The sequence below is a fragment of the Anolis carolinensis genome, chromosome 5 (assembly GCF_035594765.1).
Source record: "Anolis carolinensis isolate JA03-04 chromosome 5, rAnoCar3.1.pri, whole genome shotgun sequence".
In the NCBI taxonomy this organism is placed as follows: domain Eukaryota; kingdom Metazoa; phylum Chordata; class Lepidosauria; order Squamata; family Dactyloidae; genus Anolis; species Anolis carolinensis.
The window spans coordinates 125,185,377-125,211,273 of record NC_085845.1 but is presented as its reverse complement, the minus strand read 5'-3'; the positions used below and the strand labels follow the sequence as shown (position 1 = coordinate 125,211,273).

General features: G+C 39.6%; 1 protein-coding gene across 1 annotated transcript in view; it reads right to left on the bottom strand.

Moving 5' to 3' along the window:
- pgm2 (phosphoglucomutase 2) overlaps positions 1–25,897 on the bottom strand; it is a 161,248-nt gene that overhangs the window by 132,533 nt on the left and 2,818 nt on the right. Inside the window, exon 2 of the mRNA XM_062982222.1 lies at positions 22,770–22,950. The gene's annotated coding sequence lies outside the window, so the exon portion shown is untranslated. The remainder of the gene's footprint in view (positions 1–22,769; positions 22,951–25,897) is intronic.

Genomic DNA, 25,897 nt, shown 5'->3' with positions numbered 1-25,897 from the left:
AAAGATGCAAGTATCCTGTCTTCTAGCACCCTGTTAAATAATTCCCATTGCTGTTTTCATTTCCTTCTCTCCATTTTCCATTTCTGATACAACAAATGCCCATTCAGTCATGGAAACATATTGAGTGACTTCGGGCAAATCATACTCATAACTGTTGTCGACGGCTTTCATGGCTAGAATCACTGGGTTGCTGTGAGTTTTCTGGGCTGTATGGCCATGTTCCAGAGATGTTTTGGACTTTAGCTCCCACCATTCCTAACAGCTGGTAGGCTGGCTGGGATTTCTGGGAGCTGAAATCCAAAACAACTGGAGGACCAACAGTTGGGAACCACTGAAATAGAAGAAGGCAAAGATAAACTCTGTACAAATCTCATCAAGAAAACTCCATGTTTGTTTGTTGGATTTATACCCTGCCTTTCTCCCAGACGGGGATTTCAAGGTGGATTCAAGTTTGCTTTAGAGTTGCCATAAATCAGAAATGACTTGAAGGCAAACAATAAAAAACAGCTTTATCCAATTTAGTACATTGTCATTTTTGGATTTATGCTCTTGGGTCACCAATATTAAACAATTCATGCACTCAGTCCGTTCATTCACTGTGGGAATACACTCAGGCCTGATATTAGCACCCACTTGCCCATTTGGACAGTTCTAAGCTGCCATTTGAAATTTTCTATCATCACATATTATTTACATAAGGCAGTGAGAAATTTAAAATGGTCACTTGTGGCTGCAGCTTCAAGGTAAGGACACACTGATCAAGAGAAGACACAGTTCATATTTTGCTCTGGGCTTGTGTCCCGCTTTTTCACTGTAGCTGACAGCTATTATGTGCTGCTGTTGGCATACAAAAGCTTTTGTTGTATATTAATGTCACAAAGGTCCCATTTTTTATTGCTCACATTGGTTGAAATGGTGAGACAGATGAAAGTGATGTGCCAATTCCAACATCATGGCTTTGCCACTCTAGCTCTTGCTATCCCAAAGGAATATGTAAGTGTTAGAAGAGCTTTCCTGCTTGCCTTTTGGGCCACATTAATATTATATTAGGACAAGTGAGAGAACATAATAATTGACAAGCCCATCTTCGTTTTGTTTTGTTTGTGTTCCACCTAGAACACAGAATTCATCCTATACATTCCTTCTGATGGAAAACTAAAATCAATTTAGAAAGCCAGATAATTGAGTGGGGAGATAGGTGAGGTTTTTGTTTGTTTGTTGTTGTTGTTGTTTTACAGATAGCACTGTTTTCATATTGTTTGGAAAATGATAGGGATGAAAAATGGGTTGTGTTTTTAAAAATATGTACAGGCAGTCCCTAACTTATGAACAAGATAGGTTCTGTAGGTTTGTACTTGAGCTGAATTTGTATGTACATCAGAATAGGTAATTTTTTAGTGTAACTCCAAACATCCATCTATCTATCTATCTATCTATCTATCTATCTATCTATCTATCTATCTATCTATCTATCTATCTATCTATATTCAAGCTTTGGATAGCACAGGAAAGGATTAACACCCTTGTGGTGGTTGTTGTGCTGTCTGTTCCCCTGTTCAAAAAGATGTCGCCTCTCTTTATGTTCATGTGAGAACTAGATGTTGGAAATTTTTGGCATGTTGTGGAAACAAAGACTGGTAATAAAGATTCAGTTGAGACACCCTTTTCCTATGATGACTCTTTTAGGAGTGAATTTCCCTTCTGTTGTCTCACACCCATTCTTAACTCAAAGTCGTCTGTGAATCAGATGTTTGTAACTCGGGGACTGTCTGTATAAAAGTGGTGTACTGATTCTAGTCAGATAAGTAATTTTCCCATGTTTTATTTGACTTTTTATCTCATGAATCTGCAGACAACCTGTTACCTGCCAGTTACAACTTCATGGTCCCTCACCACTGTCTATGTTGCCTAGTGCGGATTGGATCTGCAACCCAACAATTTCTTGCAGGCCATTTGGCCTGCTCTCATTTTATCTAAAGAGCCTTTAGCATTGTACATGTTTCAACTCCAGAGTTGACTATATTAGCTTTAGGACCGGAATGTACATTAACCCTGTTGTGTCAAATCTGGGACATTAATAAAACTTGTATTCTCCAGTTAACAACTTTCCAAAAAAGATAAAGGTAAAGGTTTTCCCCTGACATTAAGTCTAGTCATGTCCGACTCTGGGGGTTGGTGCTCATCTCCATTTCTAGGCTGAAGAGCCGGCATTGTCCATAGACACCTCCAAGATCATGTGGCCGGCATAATGGCATGGAGCACTGTTACCTTCCCACTGCAGCGGTACCTATTGATCTACTCATATTTGCATGTTTTCGAACTGCTAGGTTGGCAGAAGCTGGGGCTAACAGTGGGAGTTCACTCCGCTCCCCGGCTTTGAACCACCAACCTTTCAGTCAGCAAGTTCGGTAGCTCAGTGATTTAACCTGCTATGTCACTGGGGTTTTTTTGTTTCCAAAAAACAAAGCCCAAAATGGTATATAAAAATTAAATTGTGAAAAAGCAAGCATAAATATATAAATCAAATGATACAAATATGAATTATTAATTTTATTGAACTTCCTTTATGAACTATGCAAGCTTCTACATGTCTCATCAAAGGTGAATCCCATTACATTTAGTAATAATTATTCTTAGGAAATGAGTAGGTAAAGGTAAAGGTTTCTTCTGACATTAAGTCCAGTCATGTCTGACTCTGGGGATTGGTGCTCATCTCCATTTCTAAGACGAAGAGCCGGTGTTGTCCGTAGACACCTCCAAGGTCATGTGGCCGGCATGACTGCATGGAGTGCCGTTACCTTCCCGCCGGAGCGGTACCTATTGATCTACTCACATTGGCATGTTTTCGAACTGCTAGATTGGCAGAAGCTGGAGCTAACAGCGGGCGCTCACTCTGCTCCCGGGATTTGAACCTGGGACCTTTTGGTCTGCAAGTTCAGCAGCTCAGTGCTTTAACACACTTCGCCACTGGGGTTCTAGGAAATGTGTAAAGTATTATAAACTAATTCTGCAGCTGTATACCATCTCACTTGGAACAGAGAATGGAAATATGAGAATTAGTAATCTTTCACCCTTATACTCATCAATTGCTAGTTTGCATGTTTGCTGACTTTCTATTTGTTTGCTTTTCCACACCCACTCTTTTTCAGCTTCATTATAACCTACAGCCATGTTATCGCTTCTGTTTCTCTTTTCCCTGTGTTCGATCTTTAATCGATTTGCATTTGAGCATCAAGAAACCTGCTTCTGCTTTATGGATCTAGTTGTTCAGTTTCTGCCTTGCCAATTAGACTACTCTGCCTCGAAGATCCATTTTCCAAAAGTGTATATTATTTGAGATGATATTATGTTGGTCTTGTTTTGGTAGTTGGTTTTTGCTTATATTTATAAGTGACACATACATCACACGTTTGCAAAGCATTGGGCTCATATCATGGAGGGAAATATGTAGCTGTCCAGAGGCTGTTGGATTGCAGTCCCTATCTGTGAGAGGTTGTAATTTGACTATATTTGGAGGGCACACAATTCCTACCCCCAATCACATCCAGTTGCTAATCTCATCTATTATAACCATTGAATGAATATGGGTTTCTGCCTCATTGTCCCCTAAACAGGTAATACTGGTACTGATAATATGTCATTTTCAAGCTCTGTCTACAATTTTATTAAATCAAAATGAATAGAATTTAAGTAGACATGAACAAGACTGTGCTTAAGACTCTGGTTCCAAGGTGAATCACACTGAATTACATTCAACTAATGTAAATTATGTGGAAATACATATTAACAATATAATGTAACATTTGAATTGGGCAAAAAAATGTGAGTGCACTTTTTTTCAAATTACACTCCCATTTGTGAGATGTGAAATTTCTAAAGCTATTTCTGTACATACATGTATTCAAATAGAAGCTTAATTTTAGTGCAAATCGATGTACATGAAAAAACGACTCTGTGCATTTGCTTAATAAAGCAGATCTCATGGTGAGCCAAACAATGGGTGTGAGAAGTGGAGAAAGATTGTAGTTATATAAGAATCTGCAGGAATGCTTTCAAAAGCCAAGATTTGTAAAACAGGGAGAAACCCTTGGCTTGTAAATTCTTGTAAAGGATTCAGCGCTGGGATCATTACTATGATAACATGCATAACAAACTATCCAGAGCTGGGAATTGCTCAGCAAAACAATATCAGCAAGATAGTATCAATTTTACAAGGGGTATTTCTGTACTACATACAAGTTAGTTTGATCTTTAGGGACCTCATCACATTGAGGTCCAGAAGCCAGGAACAGTGGGGGCTGTAGTTTGGGAATGGAGCTGGAATTCTTTGAACAGTAGTTAGATGTCAGAGCTTTCTCTGGCAGAAAATTCTAAACTCAACTTCCCAAACTATAGATTCCAGAATTCCATAAAATGGACAACTTGTGGAAGTCTACAGGAGAAATTATACTTCCGGGAAACTCAAAGGACCACACACAAAAACAAATTATTTTTTGGCACAAAATCCCCAACAAAAAACTTTATTGGCTTTGGGGGGGGGAGGGTTCTGGGCTTCTAATGAACATTTTAGTTTATTTTTGAGGCAAATATGAGCCAAAATGGAGAAAAAAGAGGAGGGATACCATGTTTCCCTGAAAATAAGACATCCCCTGAAAATAAAACCTAGTAGAAGTTTTGCTGAATTGCTAAATATAAGGCCTTCCCCAAAAGTAAGACCAAGTAAAGTTTGTGTTTGGAAGTATGCTTGCCAAACAGAACACCAGGGCATGCAGGATTGGTAAATGTATGTACCATAGATTGTTGTACATGGAAATAATGGTAGTAACAAGAAATTCTTGATAGGATTCACAGTTTGTCTGGTTATGCTGGTTTGTGATGACAACTACTGTACAGTATAAAATAAATGTTCATTTTTTGTTCAACAATAAATGTTCATTTTTCTTCATGGAAAAATAAGACATCCCCTGAAAATAAGACCTAGTGTAACTTTCGGAGCAAAAATTAATATAAGACACTGTCTTATTTTCTGTGAAACACGGTACTTCATTGGCCACAAAAATAACTTAGGGAGAGGACTTTAGTTTAGTCCCCCCTAGAAGAGAACCATGAAAGCTAAAGTGGGGTTAAACTGCTATACGCACCCCAGGACTCTATTTATTTCTGCTGTGCACTGCTGTATATCTGCAAATAAACTATGCAAGATAATAGGAATCTTCTCCCAGGAAACCAAACTCTTCAGTGCATCCCACTAAAGGGAATGGGAGTATTCAGAAATACAATGCCAAGGGTGTTTGAGGGCAATGGAATAGGCTTTTGCACCTCTCCTGTTCTGCTTCTCCCCTCCTTTCTCCTCTTTATTGCAGTTTAAAGGCTTTAAAATCTTTGCATGCTTTACTTGGAGATCAACTTAACTGACAACAAGGATACTTGGTTGAGAAGTGAGAAATATATTTTTCTGCTTTGGCTATATGAAGTGCCTCTCCACCTTTCCATAGCAACTGAGCTCTGTGGCAGAGAACATAAGAAACTCTCTTACGACCTCATCAGATGGGGATGATTTTGGCAGCATGCAGTTCACCTATCCTTTTATGGCAGAGTACATTTCAAGACACACTGTAACTTCTGGTGGGGCTCCGTCATAAAAGGGAAGGTGAACGAGTGCATTCTTCCATGATGGAAACATGGGAGGTTTCCTGTGTTGCCTTGGATCAGTGGGGGAAACTGGTCGGTGGATGCTTCCCCATGGGATGGAGACTCTGGTGAGTCCGGCAATACAGAGCATGTGGCAACGGGTTTCCCATGCCCCTGGATTAGCACCACTGGAATTGCCACAAATTGTGGCATGTTTGATGAGGTTGTTATACTCACTGGCCGTTGGTCCACCTAGGCTAATACTATCAACTCTGGGTAGCAGTACTCTTGTTGAACCACAATGACTCCTTCCCTCAAAAGATCTATAATTCACCAAGGGCTCTGCAATAAATATTATTTTTTTATTTGTAATTGTTTTTTTTTTAACTTTTGCTACTTTGAAGCAAAAAAAAAAAAAAAAAGGTCCCAGGTTCAAACCCCGGGAGCAGTGTGAGTGGCCGCTGTTAGCTCCAGCTCCTGCCAACCTAGCAGTTCGAAAACATGCCAATGTGAGTAGATCAATAGGTACTCCTCCGGCAGGAAGGTAATGCCGCTCCATGCAGTCATGCCGGCCACATGACCTTGCAGGTGTCTACGGACAACGGCGGCTCTTTGGCTTAGAAATGGAGATGAGCACTAACCCCCAGAGTCAGACATGACTGGACTTCACGTCAGGGGAAACCTTTACCTTTACCTTTTTACTTTGAAGCAGCAGGGATCAGGAGTGGAACTACGGCAGCTTCTCCCCCACAAAGACTTTATCGTTTCTATTCCTTAATAAAGTGTACTTATTTTTCCTGACTTTCTGCCTAACCTGTATTTTTATATATTTTGATAAAATGTAGCAAGGCATTGTCTAGAGACAATCGCCTTTTTGTAACTTTGCTGAGGCATTTCCTGAGCAGGAGAGGTTGTTCCCAGCCAGAGCAATCATTATAATCCATTGTTCATGTATATGTAGAGATAGGTGACTTCCCCGCCAAAGACAGATAAACCCAAACTTGTTTGTCTAGTTATATGGTTCACTTGAAGCTGAGAGATTTCTGCCTGCAGAAACAAAGGCTCAGAGTATGTGCATTTGTTAAACCTCTTTATTGACAGCCAAGCCTTTGATTGCCCAAGATCATCACTTTTTGTTCCAGAAACTCTTATCTTTGTCTGGCATGGAACTGGACATTTGAGCTCATCAGAAACCCATCAGCAATTTTTTACTATTTGTTTTCTCTGGACTGCACCTTCCCGGGGACATCTCTGCAGCTGATTGGTCCTTCACTCTGATAAATCTGGCTGTCACTTTCCCTCCTGACATAGATCCTAGCCAGCCAATTTTCTAGTCAATCAGGGGAGCGGGCGGGAAGTTTGAATAGCTGTCAGAACTGTATAAGATGTCTTGTATTTCTCTGTATGTTTATGCTCGTACATTTTGAAGCTAATTGCTGTGTTTGTATCCTTTTTGGCCAAATTGTAATCAACCTCTGTGGTTTGTCTTCAACTTGGTGAGTTAGTTTTGCTGTCTTGGCCAGGCATGAATCTTCTTCCACTACAGTACCTCCCCAAGATTTCAGAAAGGGTTCTTTCTAAGCCCCTATCTGGAAATCCTTGGTATTCCTTGGTTGTTTCTGTATATACTCGAGTATAAGCCTAGTTTTTCAGCCCCTTTTTTAGGACTAAAAAAGCCCCCCTCTGCTTATACTCGGGTGAGGATCCTGGTTGGCTTATATTTGGGTCAGCTTATACTCGAGAATATATGGTACATTTATTATTTTTCTCTATTATTATTGGTATTATTACATTTATTATTGTACTCTATTATTGTTGCTACTATTACATTTATTTTGCTCTATTTTTTATTATTAATAATAATACATTATTTCACTGATCGTATTATTATTATTACATTTATTATTCTACTCTCTTTATTATTACATGTATTATTTTCCTGTATTTATTATTATTATTACATGTATTATTTTACTCTATTATTATTAAAAGGATACATAAGCACATTTACATTGAAGAAGACGAGAATAATGATTTAATCAGAGTTAGACAGTCTTATCTTAAATTAGAGCTTGATGTAAATATTCAAAAACATTTAACCCACTGATGCCTCAATTAATGTAATTTTTTAGTGGTAAAATTAGATGCCTTGGCTTATATTCAGGTCAGCTTATATTCGAGTATACGGTAATTTCAGCTCCACTGAAATTGGTGGTTTGGGGGGCCCAGCATGTATAGTTTTCCAGGAGGCCAAATCAGACACAGATGGGTAGAAGGTAAAATCAGATGTTTATTCTCAATAACCAGAGAGGATGTCAGCAGAGAAAGCACTCCAAAGTACTGACATATCTCAATAGCTAACTCCAAGCATTTTTATTTCATTTGACAACTATTGAAGAAACGCATGCCAGATCCTGGTTGGTTCAGAAACTGTTCAGCTAGTATTTGCATCCTGAGTGGCTCAAGATTTAGTTGGATGTTGTTGCTGGTTGGTTCTTTATGGTAGCGGGAAATGTAATAAACAGCCACTGGAGCATCTGAAGTCTCAGTCTGTTTATTCATCCATCTCCAAGAGGGGTGCAAGCAGAGAGAAATGCAGTGTATCATTGGGAAATGTGTCCATGATGGGCTTAATGGGTTGGCTCCAGTGAACACAATGGGGTTAGTCCAAAGTACGCAATGGGTGCTTGAGTATGATGACCATTTCAATGGGTGGGGCTGGCTTGGGACATGGGTGATAGATCTTCTCCACAGATTGCCCCGATCTTAACAAGAACAGGAAATAAATCCAGGAAATCTAGTACAAATTCATTGAGTGCTTCCACGCCTCCCAGTTCATTGTGTGGGGAATATGGAAATTAAAAGAAGGGGTCTGGGTGTGTTTGGACAACATTCCAGAAGCAAATCATAATGAAGGTTCCTATGAGGCAAGGGCATGCAAGCTGCACCCCATATTTTATATACCTTTATACATTTCATAATTTGGAGGTCCAATTTCTTGATATCACAGGCAATAATAATAATGATTATAATAATAACAATAATAATACTAAGTAAAGGTAAAGATTTCCCCTGATATTAAGTCCAGTCGTGACCGACTCTGGGGGTTGGTGCTCATCTCCATTTCTAAGCTGAAGAGCCGGCGTTGTCCATAGACATCTCCAAGGTCATGTGGCTGGTATGACTGCATGGAGCGCCGTTACGGAGTGGTACCTATTGAGCTACTCACATTAGCATGTTTTCGAACTGCTAGGTTGGCAGGAGCTGGAGCTAACAGCGGCTGCTCACGCCGCTCCCGAGGTTTGAACCTGGGACCTTTCGGTCTTCAGCTCAGTGCTTTAACGCACTTCGCCACCGGGGCTCCTATAATAATACTAGACTTTATTTATATTCTGCTCTATCTCCCCAGAGGAATTCAGAGTGGATTATAGAACACATATAAGACAAACATTCAATGCCTTTTATACAACGACAAACAATACACAGACAGAGGTAAAGGTCTTCCCCTTTTTTCACCTCTTGTGTCTGGAGGCAATGCTCAACTCCGGCCATGGGGAGATGCTCCTGTTTCATTTTTCCATACCGAGGAGCCTGTTATTCATAGATATCTCTGATCTGTTGCTAGTATGTTTTGCATATCTGCATGGGGCACCCTTTTACCTTCCCGCCAAGGTGGTACCTATTGATTTATTAGCATTACATGCTTTCGTATTGCTAGGTTGGCAAGAAGCTAGGGCTGACAGTCGGGAGCTCACTCTGACTCATGGCTTTGAACTGCCAGCCCTCCGGTCGACAGATTTCCTGAAGCTAGCGATTTAACCTGCTGTGCTACCGCAGCCCCATCTAGATACTGTTAAGCTTCTAGTCTCTGACAAGATTAGATAAATTCAGGTAACGTGATTCAGGAGCTTTCTCTACTTATTTCTTACTTTCTCTTACAGCTAGAACAAACAATGTGTAATCTCCCAAATCCAGTTAAAATGAAACCCCCACAATCCCTAACCATTGGCAATATTTGCTAGGAAAGGTTTGAGAAGGAGTCTCATAACATCTGGAGAGTTGCTGGTTTCACATCTCTGCTTTTTCAGAACAACTTCACTCTACTCCTTGCACATGAAACTAGTAAATCAATTTTGTTTCTTTTTGAAAGTTTTTTTATGTGATGTACAGCTGGAGTCTGTTTATTTTCCCTGGAACAGAAGAATCCAAGCCAGTGGCTGTTTAAATCAGGGCCAGGCTAAAGGCAACCTTCCAAATGTTTTGGACTGAAAATGGTAATATTACCACTGAATATGCTGCTGAGAGCTGATCAGAGCTATAGCATAAATTGATGATTCTTCCAACCACAGCTGATGTAAATCTTGCTACAGTTTCCATGCATAATCAATCCTGCATATGTAAACACTTGTCATCTATATTACTGAGAGAGGTCTCAGAAACTGTCATATTTATCCAGCAATGCACTGCATATTTATTCTTCAGGTCATGCTGCAAGCTTCATATTTAAAAGATATTCTAACATAGCCATTGTGGAAATTACCTTTAAAGGCAAACTGTCTTTTCTGCAGCCTTCCGAGTGATACAAAGATAATTAACATCACAACAGTATTGCATAACTGCCTCCTATATTAATAGGGAAATTGTTACATGGGTATGAATCTTCATGCAGACCACATAGCACCTTTCACAAAGAGGACAGATGATAATGTAGGATTGAGTGTAAGAAATTGAAGACAAAAATATTAATAAAATAATAGCAACAGTCAAATAAATCCTGAGTACATTCAGCAGGTTTGGGGCCCCATTTGTAGTATTTGAATTTTGCCATTATTATGTAGGAAACTGCTTTGAGTCCTCCCAGGGGTGAGAAAAGCGGTATATAAATGCAGTAAATAAATATTTTGTTGAAGATCCCTCTCAGGATCCTTTCACACAGCCATATAACCCAGAATACCAAGGCAGAAAATCCCACAATATCTGGGGGCCCTTCTACACAGCTGAATAAAATCCCACATTATCTACTTTGAACTGGAATATATGGCAGTGTGGACTCAGATAACCCAGTTCAAAGCAGATATTGTGGGATTTTCTGCCTTGATATTTTGGGTTATATGGCTCTGTGGAAGGGCCCTATGAGAGATCAGAAACAGTGCCAATTTCAATACATTAGCAGCTGTCTAACACCAACAGAAATTATGGTTTTAACCCAACCATTAGAGGTGCAGGGACCCTCTCCAGTTTTCACACTGACTACTTTATAATGATATTTCAGTACAGTCCAGCCCACTATTTATATTGACTACTGTTCTTTCCTATAGGGAACACTTTTGAGATGAAAGCAAAACCTATCCTTCACCGAAACACTCCGTGACCTAGCCTTTACAAGTGAGTGCGATATGTGTGTGTGTATCTGTGTCTGTGAAGGGTGCACAGTATTGGTTCCAAATATGAGCTTGCGTGGGGAAAATATCTCCTGAAGAGCTCCACCACCAACCATTCACTTCACCTCATTTTGTATTCATGCAGAAGCCCATAGAACCAATATGTTCCATTGGACAAAGACCTTGCCAAATATTTTTCATGTGATGTGCAGTTCTAGCACCATTAATGTTTCACGGAGCCACATAATGGGATAATTACATCACTTTAATGATCCAGACTCTGCAATTATTTATTTCCAAGTGTAGCTAAGATCTGATTTATATGTGACGTGGGTGGCAGGTAAAAACACTTAATCTGTTTGAGTATTCCTTGTACACTCTCATGGCATTTAATTATGTTTTTCCATGTGCGTTGATCTGGTGTTGAGACGTTGTCTGGCCTGGGCCCAGGAGAGACCCTTTCTGAATAACAGAGTTGGAATTATGTGGAATACCCACAATGGATGAGAGGCAGCTTGAGAAGTTCAATTCACTGGAGTTCCCTCATCTCTCTTTTAGAGTTCAGTCCTCTCCCAGGCCTGGCTTAACCCTTGATTCTTCATCCTGGTCTCTCATATCTCTAGAGAACCATAATAGCAGCATCTATTCATGTCCTGCAGAGCTGCAGAAAAACTACTTGGAGAAAGATGGAGGGGGAAAAGTTCCTGCTGTCAATCAGCAGAGGATCAGGAAAAATAGGACCTAATAATATGTACCGAAAATCTTCTGAAAAAACAAGAAAATCTTATATCTAGAAGGTTTCGACCTAAAAGCCAGCTGGCACTTATATATTTGGCACAAAGCAGCCAAAAACGATAAGAAAATATTCAGAAACCACATAATAAGAACTTCACTAAATAAGATATGAGAGAAATACAAAACAAGAATGTTCACCAAAACCCCAATGTGGCTATCGCCACTAGCAATAACTCAGAAGAGTATCCAAAGCAACATAAACTGGCCCACATACAGAGATGTCCTTACAAGTCAAGAAAATGAATATGTCCTAAAAACACAAGAAGAAGTATTGAAATCATTCAGACACCTATCATGGATCCACTACAGGCAAATAAAGGAACAATACATTGATAAACAAGAAGGCTTCATGAAGAAAGACACAGAATGGGATAAAATTCTAGAGTCCGTAAAAAAATTAATTACAAATATAAGAAACTCCTGCAGTGGAATACCGAGGAAGAACAAATTAAGGAAAGCATGGTGCAATGGGCCAGAGATATAGGAAGTAGGCTTGCTCAAATAATTCGTTTTCCCCGTTAACCGTTATTAATTCGTTATTTTCGTTTGTTTTGAAGCAATTTTGAAGCATTGGTTGTCCACACGTCTGGATATCGCGGTTTCGAATCGCGAGAGGCCGTTTTTCGTTATGTCGTCGTTTTTTTCGTTAGGAAAAAAAAGCTTTTGCAAATCACCCAAACTCCCACCATTCAGGCCCTTTCCTTTTGCCCCTCAGCAAAAGGGGCGTCACGGGCTCAGCCAATGGGAGGGGGCGAGGGGGAAGGAGGCCGAGGAGGAGGAGGAAGACGGAGGGGGAAATGGCCGCCGCCGCCGCCTCGCCCCAGCCCTGATTGTTTCCTGTCTGGAATTCCCATTTTCTGGGTGTTGTTCTTTTACTGTCCTGATTTTAGCTTTTCTGTAGCTAAAAATGCATATAAAATTGATTCTATAGGGAGGATAAATGATTGGATTTCAACTCCTACAGCTTAGCTTTCTCTGCCAATAATGGTACCATATCAAACTAAACCTCCCAAGATTCTGTAGCAGTGAGCCATCTTGGATATTGTAAGGGATTTATTATTATTATTATTATTATTATTATTATTATTATTATTATTATTATTAGACCTTGCTCCCAGGAAGGTGCCTTCGCTGTGGCTCCCAACTTATCTATCTATCTACCTTTCCACATATTCTCCACATTGTGTGTATGTGTATGTATATTATATATACATGAGCCCCGATGGCGAAGTGTGTTAAAGCACTGAGCTGCTGAACTTGCAGACCGAAAGGTCCCAGGTTCAAATCCCGGGAGCAGAGTGAGTGCCCGCTGTTAGCTCCAGCTTCTGCCAACCTAGCAGCTTGAAAACATGCCAATGTGAGTAGATCAATAGGTACCGCTCTGGCGGGAAGGTAATGGCACTCCATGTAGTCATGCCGGCCACATGACCTTGGAGGTGTCTATGGACAACACTGGCTCTTGGGCTTAGAAATGGAGATGAGCACCAACCCCCAGAGTCAGACATGACTGAACTTAACGTCAAGGGATACCTTTACCTTTACCTATACACACACACACACACACACACACACACACACATTATGCAGGGACTATATACACAGTATATATCACACACACACCAATTTAACAAAGTTTCAGCCACAAAAACAAAGTTTCTGAAGTAGAACAATGACTTTCACAGTAAAGACAACCCAATTTAACAGGAAATAAGACTTTCAAACCAGGAACAGATTTCTGCAATTATTAAAAAATGGTTTATTATAAAAGCTATGAAAATTCGCCAAAAATCAGAGGATAAGGGAAACGTTCCAAATTTTGGTGAGCTATCAGTGTTAAATGTGTTCTACCACTGTACCAAGTTGGAAGAAGATCACTCAAAAAATGAGGGTGGGAGAGTCCTGCAAAGTCCTCTCCCTCTGTGCTGTTTTTGGGAATTGCGCATGCGCGTCCGCCATTAACGAATTAATTTAGAAAATAACGAATTTTCGTTAATTTCAAATTTTTTGGGGGGCCAAATTCGGAAATACCATCAGAAACGAAAAGCTGCCCCCCTCTAGTTTTGAAACGAGTTTAGAATCAAATTTTTCGTGGATCGATCAAGCCTAATAGGAAGACCTATAAGATATGAGGAATGGGAATCAATCTGGAAGAAAAATATAAAACACACACATGCAACCAACTTAAAAGAAAACAATACAAAATGATTTATAGATGGTACATCACTCCGAAAAAATTAAGCCATTACAACAAAAATATTCAAACAAAATGTTGGAAGTGCAAGATGAATGAGGGCAGTTTCTACCACATGTGGTGGTCCTGTCCCGAAGCAAAGAAATACTGGAAAAAAATCCATGAAGAATGTGTAAAAATAATGGGAAAGAAACTACATATGAGACCAGAACTATACCCATTGGGTCTTAAAAATTTGAAATTGGACGCAAATGAGGAAGAAATTCTAAACTATCTGGTTATAGGAGCCAGGATTGTCTTTGCCAAATTATGGAGAACAAACCAGATCCTTTCAATTAATCAATGGCTATTAAAAGTATGGGAAACAAAGGCCATGGACAGACTAACCTTCCTGATGAAGAAACACCACGGACAACCAATAAAAGAAACAGACTGGTCAATATTTTAAGAGTACATAAGGAAAAGACGGACATACCCCGGAGAATTTCCATAAGAATAACCAGAAATACCCAAACCTAGCAATACAACATGTCTCTTCATGAGACAAATGACCCCCTCCCATACCCAAATTGACAGCCATCCTACAACACGGAAGAACCAACACCACAAGGGGACCACTCTCTACCATCTAAAGACCCAACCGACCCCCTAGAACCCCTCTCTATCCCCCTCCCTCTCCCCCTCCCTCTCCCCCTCCTCAAACTCACCCCTTCATTCCCCCCTTTTCCCTTTCTTCTTCCCCCCTTTTTTCTATAGCCCCCTTCCCTAGCCCCACCCCCTCCACCCTACCCCCTACTTATCCCCTTTTTTTGAACCCCACAATTTTAAACCTGTATGCAAAAATACTTAATAAAAATTATCCAAAAAAAAGAGTAAATCTTCTGATCCCTTTGAATCTATATTGGGTTAAAAGTTTCCTTGCCACAGTTCCCACAATAGGTAGATCATGACTATTCTACCTGGCTATGAGAGGCTGAAAGTTGTCATGCTCCAAAGTAACATTTCCAAACATTAGTTATGTCTAGAGACTTCTCAGTGGATGTTCCTAGACTGCAGACTGTATGGCTTCCATAGCTATTTTACCAGGAGCTAGAAGAGCCAGCCCCCTCTTTGCTTTCTGTCAACAAGATTTTGTTTTTGGTTCTGGCTTCTGAGAACTGACATTTTCAAAGGAAGGACTTTTAAAATTGTGATGTACTGTTTTAAGTGTGAACGTTTTTAGTTGTATGCTTTAGACTGTTTTCCATGTTAATAGTTTAATTCCATTTTACTGTTGACCTTTTTTTTAAAAAAAAACAACAACTGTGGATATTTGGTTTAATTTGTAAGTTTCCATAAGTCCTAAGTTTCAGAAAAAGATGGGTAAGATGATGATGGTGATTGGTGATGATTATTCTCTATAACATGTATAGCCAAGTACCAGGCTTGCAGATTGCTAATAAGCCAAATGGATGTGGTAACTGAAACATGACAAAACACATATGGAAAAGGGCTTTGCACGTAGCTCATCTCACATGTAACTCAGGTGTCTCACTAACCACTGGCTCCTTTCCCCCAAGGACTCCAGGTTCACTTTGTTATTGTCAAAATGTTCTGGCAGCTTAGCCTCTCCGGCACTTAGAAAAGTGGAGTGACTCAACTCAGTGCTTTATGTGGGAAGAATTTAAAATAGAGGCCATGGTAATTCTTTTATTTTGTTAATAACTTTTTCTCAATCTTCTCAATCTTATGGGTGTCTCGGGGAATCTGAGAGGCTGCAAATATAACCTGCGTGCAGCCTTTACCCTATGGGATCTTCTGTTGTTGTGTGCCTTGTAGTCATTTTTGACTTATGGTGACCCTAAGATCAGTGATTCTCAACCTGGGGTCCCCAGTTGTTTTTGGCCTACAACTCCCAGAAATCCCAGCCAGTTTACCAGCTGTTAGGATTTCTGGGAGTTGAAGGCCAAAAACATCTGGGGACACCTCGTTCAGAACCACTGCCCTAAGATGATCATATCATGGAGCTTTCTTGGTAAGATTTATCCAGAAGAGTTATGCCATTGTCTTCTTCTGAGTCTGGGAGAATGTAACTTGCTGAAGATCACCCATTGTGTTTTCATAGTTAAGTGGGGATTTGAATCCTGTCTCCAGAGTCACAGGACAGCGCTCAAACCACTAAGCCATGCGGGCTTCTCACGGGATCCTTACCCCTATTTGTAAAGGGCAAAAACTCCTAGTCAGGGTTCCCTGAAATTAAAAGGAGGAATATGGCTCCTTTTCACTTCAGTGAGGCTGATACAGGAAAATATGTCATTACATTATCTGGAAATATTTCATTTGTCTGCTAATTGTTTTAGTATGTAATTTTTATATACAAAATTTCCTCATTTGCCATATGTGCTCATATGTAAGCCAACCTCATGTATAAATCAAGGGTAGGTTTTGAGGCCAAATTTATGGAGGGTCATTCCGCACAGAGGGAACAGTCTTCTGCCGACACATGAGGCCAGCTACTCCTGGTTGTCACTGCCATCTCTCTGCCCAGACTTTCAAAAAAAGCCAGAAGTGGTAATGCAGTAGAGATAGTAGAAGGTGTTCGTGCTTTTTTAAAGTTCTCTCTGAATGGACTAAGCTCACCTTTTGCCACTCTGTTCAGAAAAGAGAATTGTTTCTTTTCTTTTTTTTTAAAGAGTTGAGGTACAGTACTAGTCACATTGACTGATAGATAAGTCAATCCAGAATTTTGGGGTTGATATTTTGACTAAAATGTCTAAACTTGAGTATATAGCATACTAGCTTATGTACCCAGCATTGCTGGGGTATGCATATTCTAAAGCTTCTCAGTACAGATTAATTCAGGTTATTGTTTTCTCCATGCATAAAAAATACACTGCTGTGAATATAGGATTCTATTAGGAACTGAATTATTTACCCAACTTTTGTCATCTTAAGGATTTCTTTCTCTCATCTCCAGCTTTTGGTTGCATTTGAGTACAGCATCCATTCTTATTTACTATATTTGGTTTTGGGGCCCTAACCCAGAAAGAGATTATTTTTATGTTGTTCAACCCTCATCATATTTCAAGCTGTAGAATATAGCATATGTGTACTAGGTTTGGTCCACATCCATTAAGCCATGTCAGAATATTTTGTGGAAAATACGTACGTACATACATGTTTGTTCCACAAACACTCTGCAGAAGACTAGAGTTTTCAGGAGGAGTGGTGGACCAAAATTTCCAGAATCTCCAAATAGCCTTGAAAGCTGCAGAATATGAGACTGCAGTCAAAAATAAACTTTTCCGTGTTCTGGGAGTGAATTGGAATATGTTACAAATCTACTACAACAGTGGTTCTCAACCTGTGGATCCCCAGATGTTTTGAACTATAACTCCCAGAAATCTCAGCCAGTTTACCAGCTGTTAGGATTTCTGGGAGTTGAATGCCAAAACATCTCGGGACCCATGGATTGAGGACCACTGTACTATGACAAGGAGCTTATGCAATCCAAAACATGTAGAGGTTGCGACCTGGAATTAAAAATATCTGGAAAGTGTGTATGAAAAAGATACGTTGGTCCTATGGTGATTCTGGTTTTGTTCCAGGTATGAACTGGCTTTAGGTTAATTTTAGAGACCAACAATCTTTACTCCCCCATTAATGTCAACATCGAATGAGATTTATAGCTGGTGAGCGGCTGGTGAATCCCTTGTGAATTCTACCACTCCCGATGAAACTAAAACCAGCAATAAATCTTACTGGCTGTGTTATATCTTGCTGCTGAAAGTTCATGGCATCTGTAATGAGAAGGTCTAACAGAACAATATATACCAAGAACATTGAATTTATAATGTAATATACATAATATATGGGCACATTCTCAACTGCCAGAGATATGTATTTCAGTGTGTCCATGTTGTACTTGTAAAAAAATCTGATGGACTCCAAACAACTCAGAATGGATTTTCTCCCCAGCTTCACTGATTCTGCTCCACATAGTTCTTTAGTAAAGGTTGGTGTGGCTTCTTATGTCCAGGCAACAAAAGAGAATATGAGCTGCAATTTAGGTTTAAGAGAAGTATTATTAACATAAAAGACATGACACAACAAGGGCGCTAAAAGTATTACAAGACTACACTAACGCCAGTTACAGTATTCAGTGCTGATCCCACCGCTTTGGGCTACAGATGCTAGGAGCAGCAACCTGTTGGAGAAGAGAATACTTTGTCACACATGCTGCTTGAGCCTCTTGCTTTCTGATGTTCCAACATCAGTGCTGAAAGATTACAATTTCCAACTAAATAATCCTAGAACTAAGATGTGACATGATGGTTTTAGTGACAAAAATAAAATATCTTCATTCATGTACAATGTTCTAATCTTATATATGGGAGAGATTGTATACATAGTATACAATAATCTCTACTAAAATTGACTTTTGGGTTTTGCATTCATTAACATGGAGCCCCCGGTGGTGCAGCGGATTGAACCACTGAGCTGCTGAACTTGCTGACCAAAAGGTTGGTGGTTCGAATCTGTGGAGCGGGCTGAGCTCCTACTGTTAGCTCCAGCTTCTGCCAACCTAGCAGTTTGAAAATATGTAAATGTGTGTAGATCAATAGATACTGCTCCAGCAGGAAGGTAATGGCACTCCAGGCAGTTAAGCCGGTCACTTGACCTTGGAGGTGTCTATGGACAACGCCAGCTCTTCAGCTTAGAAATTGAGATTGCACCAACCCCCAGAGTCGAACATGACTAGACTTAATGTTAGGGGAAACCTTTACCTTTACCTTATTCATTACCATTGTAACCCAAAATATCTGTCGAAGTACAAAAAGTATCAAAGGAATGCATAAATTCAATGAGCTTTTAAACAAACCCTTTCTTGTTTTGGTGAGTGGAAATATCTATTCAAAAATATGCATTTTGGCATGGAAATATTTATTTAACAATCAAATCCATGTGTGAATCCATTACTTTTAGCCGATCTAGTGAAAATGTGCATTCCCCCCCCCCCCCCAAAAAAAACAAAAACAAAACAACAACACTCCTGTTCTGTTTCTTAAACCAGATTTTGCTATTAGAATACTCTGGGAATGATCTTCATTTCCTAACAGTTTTTGTTCCCAAAGGGTTTTCACCATACAAAATCCCATATATCCAGGAAACAGTTAAATCAAACATCATCAGAAAACTGGAATGTTGAGGATTGGCTAAAATAAGCAAACGGGTGCCTATTCACGGCAGAACTGCATTCCTTCTGCTCATGAACTGAGGCACACTAGCACATAAAATAAGCTGGGGCTTCTTTGTGTATGGCTGTTTTTATAAGTTAGGAAAGAAATTAAAAGTTAATAATTCACTTATATGCATACAGTAGATAAAAAGTGCTATGGCCTGGTTGATGGATCAGAAGTTAACAATCACTGGAAGAGTTGTATCAATGGCATGCTCTAAGTGAGGATAGGAAAGACTCTCTGCCTTCTCTTGTAAAGAGAAAACAATCCCAAATACAGGCAGCCCCTGAGCTATAAACATGCAACTTACAAACGACTCATACTTAAGAATATGGGTGAAACAACAGGAAATGAGAGAAATCTACCCCTAGGAAGAAAAATTCACTCTTGAAAGAGTTATCATGGGGAAACAGTGTGTCCAGAAAAGCTTTCTAACCAATCTTTGTTTCCACAACGAGCCAAATTTTTCAAAATCCAATTATCACAGGGACAGAAAGTGAGGTGAAGTCTTCTGAATAGGGACACAGACAGTGAAACAAACACTGCAGGGATGTTAACCCTTTCCTATGCTATCCAAAGCTAAAGAATATATATATATATATATTATATATATATATATATATATATATATATATATATATATATATATATATATGCATGCTAGAGTTACATTTAAAAATGTATCTGTTCTGACGTACATACAAGTTCAACTTAAGAACAAACCTACAGAACATATCATGTTCATAACTTGGAGACGGCCTGTATTCTTCTAGTCCATTTACTCACGGTTTCTATGAAAACAGTCAAGAGTCTTGTAGCAGTTGAAAAGCTAACAAATATTAGCCTCTTTGTCTTCTGTGTGTTGTCCAACCATTCTCTGATGTCAAAGAAGAAAATATTAGGTGTATCTTAGCTGTTGAATTAATACAGTTTAACTTTAACTGTCCTGATTCAATTATATGGAATAATGGGATTTGTAGTTTGGTGAGGCACCAGCATACTTTGACAGAGAAGGCTGAAGAACTTACAGAATTCCATAGCATAGAATCATGATAACGAAAGTGGTGTCAAACCGCATTAGTGGTGCAGTGTGGATGCACCCATTGTTGCCATGATCAAGTTCAGAGCCTGAGATGATGGGTTTTTAAATTAACAGAAAAGTGTTAAACATTAGAAACTGGGAAATTATTTCATTGCCATCAACATAATACCTGACATTGCTTAAGTAATTTTCAAATAGTATATGGGATTTACAGAGAATGGCAGGATTGGAGGGGAAAGTCCAGTATCTCCAAGTAGTGTCTAGTTAAAATCAGTGCCTTGGGTCTACTCCCATTTTTCCCCAACAAGTTTCTTTAATTTTTTTTAAAGTAGACACGAGGCAAAGATCTTAACTAGACACCACTTTGGGCATACTGGGCTTTCCCCTCCAATCCTGCTACTCTGGAGTAAACCCAGAGCATTGATCTTAACTAGACACCACTTTGGTGATACTGGGTTTTTCTCCCAATCTCAGTACTTTCAATTACGGAAGTCCGAAACTTTAAAAGCTAGCAGTACGGCAACTTCAAAAGCCAAGAATACTACGAAGGAGAAATGACAGGAAAAACAAGGCTATTTGAATTTTTTGTATTTCTAATTATTAAATTATTTTTTAAAAACTAACATACCAGCTCTTGAAACAGGATTTTGGAAGGATAGGATGGAATCTGAAGTGATTCAGCACAGGCAAATTTGAAAGATCCCATCTTATATGTTTCCCCCCTTTTTTCGAGTTTCATAGAGATTCCTGAGTTCAGAAGACAATCTCTGACCAGCTCCACCTTCCCTCCAATTTCCTGACACATGAAAAAAACACTTTTGTAATGAGGCATGACAGGTCATACATCGTTTCCTTACTATTTTAAAAGTAGCTATAAATAGGGTGGTGGGTATGTGGGATAATATCCTTAATGGTAACAAATAGGGTTTTTTTTCCACATTGCTTTGTGATAATTAGCTAATATTTTCTGCAACGGATCTTGGTGTGGTGGTCAAGATTCAAGAAATTTTATTTATTTATTTATTTATTTATTTATTTATTTATTTATTTATTTCGGCAATTTCTATGCTGCATTTCTCCAGGATGGACCCAAGGCGGCTCACATCATATTTAAAAATATACATATAAAATACTTTAAAACTGTAAACAAGTATTAGAGGTTCATTAATCCTTAAAACTTTCCGTATTATTGAACATTAAAAGTTGAAATCAATCTAAAATAGAAATGCCTTTCCACCTGCCCCTAACCCAGGATGGGTTTTTCCATCTCTTTTTAAAGAGAGCTATTACATTTCTCTTACAAAACAACAAAATATGCAGTACACTCCAATTGAGTCTAGGAAGGAAATCTGCACCAAGAAGTGGATTTCTCCTTAGTTACTATTTCATGAAAGACATTTGATTATATGCTATTAAAAACGTACATTTTTTACAGAGCTGTTGTCTCAGTTTTTTCTAATGCACTGAAATGTGAAATTCACTTGAAATTCAACTTAATTGAATTCTGTCCAGCGAATTGAGCAAGCTGCAATTCATTGAGGGGCTGGAAGAGCTTAGGGATTTAAAATAAAGCTTTAGCAGTACCCTCACCAAAGTGCAGCATCCAGATTTGTTTTAAAGACAACCAAAGCATGAAAGCAATCAAAGTTTCTTGTGAAGATATTTTTGAAAAAACAATCCAAATCTGCTTTTAGTATAGAGATAACATTCCATCAATATTCCCAATGTTTAAAAAATGACAAAAAATAAAATAAAAAGGAAATTATAAGATAAGAAATCTTCTCCCCGGCTCAAGAGCTTATGTCTCAGTAGGGATACTTATTTCTTTGAGCTCATAGCCTTCCTCTGTCAGCCCAAATAAAACATTTAAAATCAACCAAAACAACACAGCACACATGTTGACTATATTCAGCAATGCTGATATTAAAACGATTGATCGTGCTGTTTCAAACACAAATGCAGCTGCTCAGTGTCTAGGAACATCGGTGGGAAAATATTCTGCCAGGGACAAAAAGTGGTTCTTTCCCAATATTCCAATTAATTTCAAAGGAAGTTTTCACTGCATGATCCCGGATGAGCAGAGGAAGGAAATGAGTCACAAATAGCCCAAATCCAAAATTAAATTAAAATCTGCACAAATTCCCTATGGGTGCAGAACAACTCTTGATACCCTTACACCTCTAACTGTTGTATGTTAGTGCTTAGCACCATGGGAATCAATTAGCACAAATTTTCTGGGAGAAGTAGAAGTAACTTTGGCTGAGAGAATGTATCCATAGGGTTTGAAGACAGAAAAAACTATGCCCTGTGGAAAAGAATAAGAGTCTGAGGAGTAAAGGGTACAGGAAACAAGAAAGCCGAGGAAGTATGATTTAAGAAAGAGAATCTATGTTGAAAGTTGTCTGAAAAAAGAGCAGATTCAAGACATTTTATACCCCGAGGAAACATCCACACTGGTGTTCTGCTTATTTCACATACAACAGATGACATAATTGGCTCCTAAACCTTACTTCAGCCCTTGCATCTTCCATCACAGAAGACGGTGGTTCATGATAGGCCATGTGGCAGGCCTGTTTCCATCTTTCTGGAGTGGAAATGGCTTGAGGGTCCAAGATGGGCAGCTTGGGTGTCCTTGCTGTCTTCTGAAGTTGTAGTTGCCTCATTTTGCATTAATGATGGGATTTGTCCTTCCTGGGAAACAAGGAACCATTTTGAGCAATAAATATAAATACAAGGGCTATATAAAAATTGGTCAAATAGAGTTAACCGAGCGTTTTGGGATTATAGAACCCTGTGAAGAGGTTAAATATGATTGTGCTGAATGGCTTGATTTGGCAAACTGAATGGAAATGGGAAAATATTCCTCACAACCTTTGAGGATGCCTGCCATAAATGCAAAATGCTTCTGGAACATGGCCATACAGCCAGGAAAACCCACAGCAACTCAGTGATTCCGACCATGAAAGCCTTCGACTGGCTTCGACTGGACTGGCCACGTTGTCCGAATGCCCGATCACCGTCTCCCAAAGCAGCTCCTCTACTCCGAACTCAAGAATGGGAAACAGAATGTTGGTGGGCAGGAAAAGAGATTTAAAGATGGGCTCAAAGCCAACCTTAAAAACTGTGGCATAGACACTGAGAACTGGGAAGCCCTGGCCCTTGAACGCTCTAACTGGAGGTCAGCTGTAACCAGCAGTGCTGCGGAGTTCGAAGAGGCACAAACGGAGGGCTTAAGGGAGAAACGTGCCAAGAGGAAGGAGCGTCAAGCTAACCCCGACCGGGACCGCCTTCCACCTGGAAACCGATGTCCTCACTGCGGGAGAATATGCGGGTCAAGAATCGGTCTCTTCAGCCACCTAAGAACACACACCCAAGATACCAAGGTTGGAAGACTATCATCCTCGAACGACGAGGGATCGCCTAAGTAAGTAAGTAAGTAAGTAAGTAAGTAAGAAAGCCTTCGACACCACATTGAATGGAAATGATTAGATGTGTGTCTTTTTGTTGTTGGAGATGGCTTAGTGGGCAGATACTTAAAGTTACATATATATAATCTTCTGTTTCACAGTGTCTCCTTTTAAGCTGCCCTGACAAGCACCTGATGTTTTTGGTATCATGGGATGTATATATTCACCCTCCAGCAATGCAGACCTTAATTATATTTTTCAGAACAGATAATGATGGTATTCAAGCACAAATCATCCTTTTCCTTCATTTTCCCCTTAGGCTATGCTTGGTGGTTCCTAATGTTAAGAGCAATGCTAGTTATCAAATAATTATCCACACAAGTACTGCTCCACTACACATTGCATGTGAATAGAGGCACATTACTTTGCCAGAGTAATAGACACTCACATCTATATGCTATATTAAATTTTGGTCATTGCCGGATGCTACTGATGTATATATAAGGATCAAGAAACAAAGGAGAAATCCACTTTAAGGTTTACTAATGATCTAGGCAGTCATAATGATTTATTATTGGGGGAAATGGAAACATAACAGCAGATTAAAACTTTTTACCATCAACTAAAAAGCCTCAAAATAGTCAGAAAGTTTGAAGTTCTATTTATTATTTATTTATTGGATTTATATCTTGTCTTTCTTCCAGAATGGTAGAACTGTATAGTAAGCTTGACTTGTAACTGTCAAGTAAGCTTTTAACTTTAACTTTAGCTGAATGGGTTGCTGTGAGTCTTTTGGGCTGTATGGCCATGTTCCAGAATCTTTCTCTCCTGACGTTTCACCCACATCTATGGCAGGCATCCTCAGAGGTTGTGAGGTCTGTTGGGAACTAGTCAAGTAGGGTTTATATATCTATGGAAGAAGAAAGAACTCTTTTCTGTTTGAGACAAGTGTGAATGTTGCAGTTGACCACCTTGATTAGCATTGAATAGCCTTGCAGTTTCAAAGCCTGACTATTTCCTGTTTGGGGGAATTCTTTGTTAGGAGGTGTTAGCTGGCCTTGATTGTTTCTTGTCTGGAATTCCCCTGTTTTCTGAGTGCTGTTCTTTATTTACTGTCCTGTGAAAGTAAATGCAAAGGTTTCCCCTGATATCAAGTCTGGTTGAGTCCGACTCTGGGAGTTGGTGTTGATCTCCTTTTCTATGCCGAAGAGCCGGCGTTGTCTGTAAACACCTCCAAGGTCATGTGGCCGGCATGACTGAATGGAGCGCTGTTACCTTCCCGCTGAAGCAGTAACTATAGATCTACTCACATTTGAATGTTTTCGAACTGCTAGGTTGACAAAAGCTGGGGCTAACAGCGGGAGCTCACCCCGCTCCCCGGATTTGAACCACCGACCTATTGGTCAGCAAGTTTAGCTCAGCGGTTTAACCCGCTGTGCCACTGGGGGCTCCATTACTCAGAAAACAGGAGCATTCCAGAAAAGAAACACTTCTCAACAATGGATTCCCTCAGGCAGGAAGAATCCAGGCTTTGAAGCTGAAAGGCTATCCAATGCTAATCAAGCTGATCAATTGAAACATTCACACCTCCCTCAAACAGACAAGTTTTTCCCCCCACCCTGGATCTTCCACAGATATATAAATCCCACTTGACTAGTTTCCAACAGACCTCACAACCTCTGAGGATGCCTGCCATAGATGAGGGCGAAACGTCAGGAAAGAATGCTTCTGGAACATGGCCACAGCAACCCAGTGATTGCGGCCATGAAAGCCTTCGACAACACAAGTCGGAGTGACTGCTGAGGTCCCCTGATTCAGAGAGTGTAAGGAAAATGTACTCTCAGAACATCCTTTCACCCTTACAGTGGAATCCATGGCTATCACAATACACCAAATGGGAAATCTCGCCCTAAACTCTCCAGCTCAGGGGTCCTCAAACTTTTTAAGTGGAGGGCCGATTCATGGTCCCTCAGATTGTTGAGGGGCCGAATTATCATTTGAAAAAAAAAAAAAACGAACAAATTCCTATGCTCACTGCACATGTCTTATTTGTAGTGCAAAAAAACAAACAAACTCCCCAGCAACAATTATTTATTTACTACATTTATACCCCACCCTCTCTCACCCCGAAGGGGACTCAGAGCGGCTTACAAGTTGTATGTACATACAATATATTATATTATTAGCATAGCACAATATTAGCATTATATAATACTATATTGTACTATACC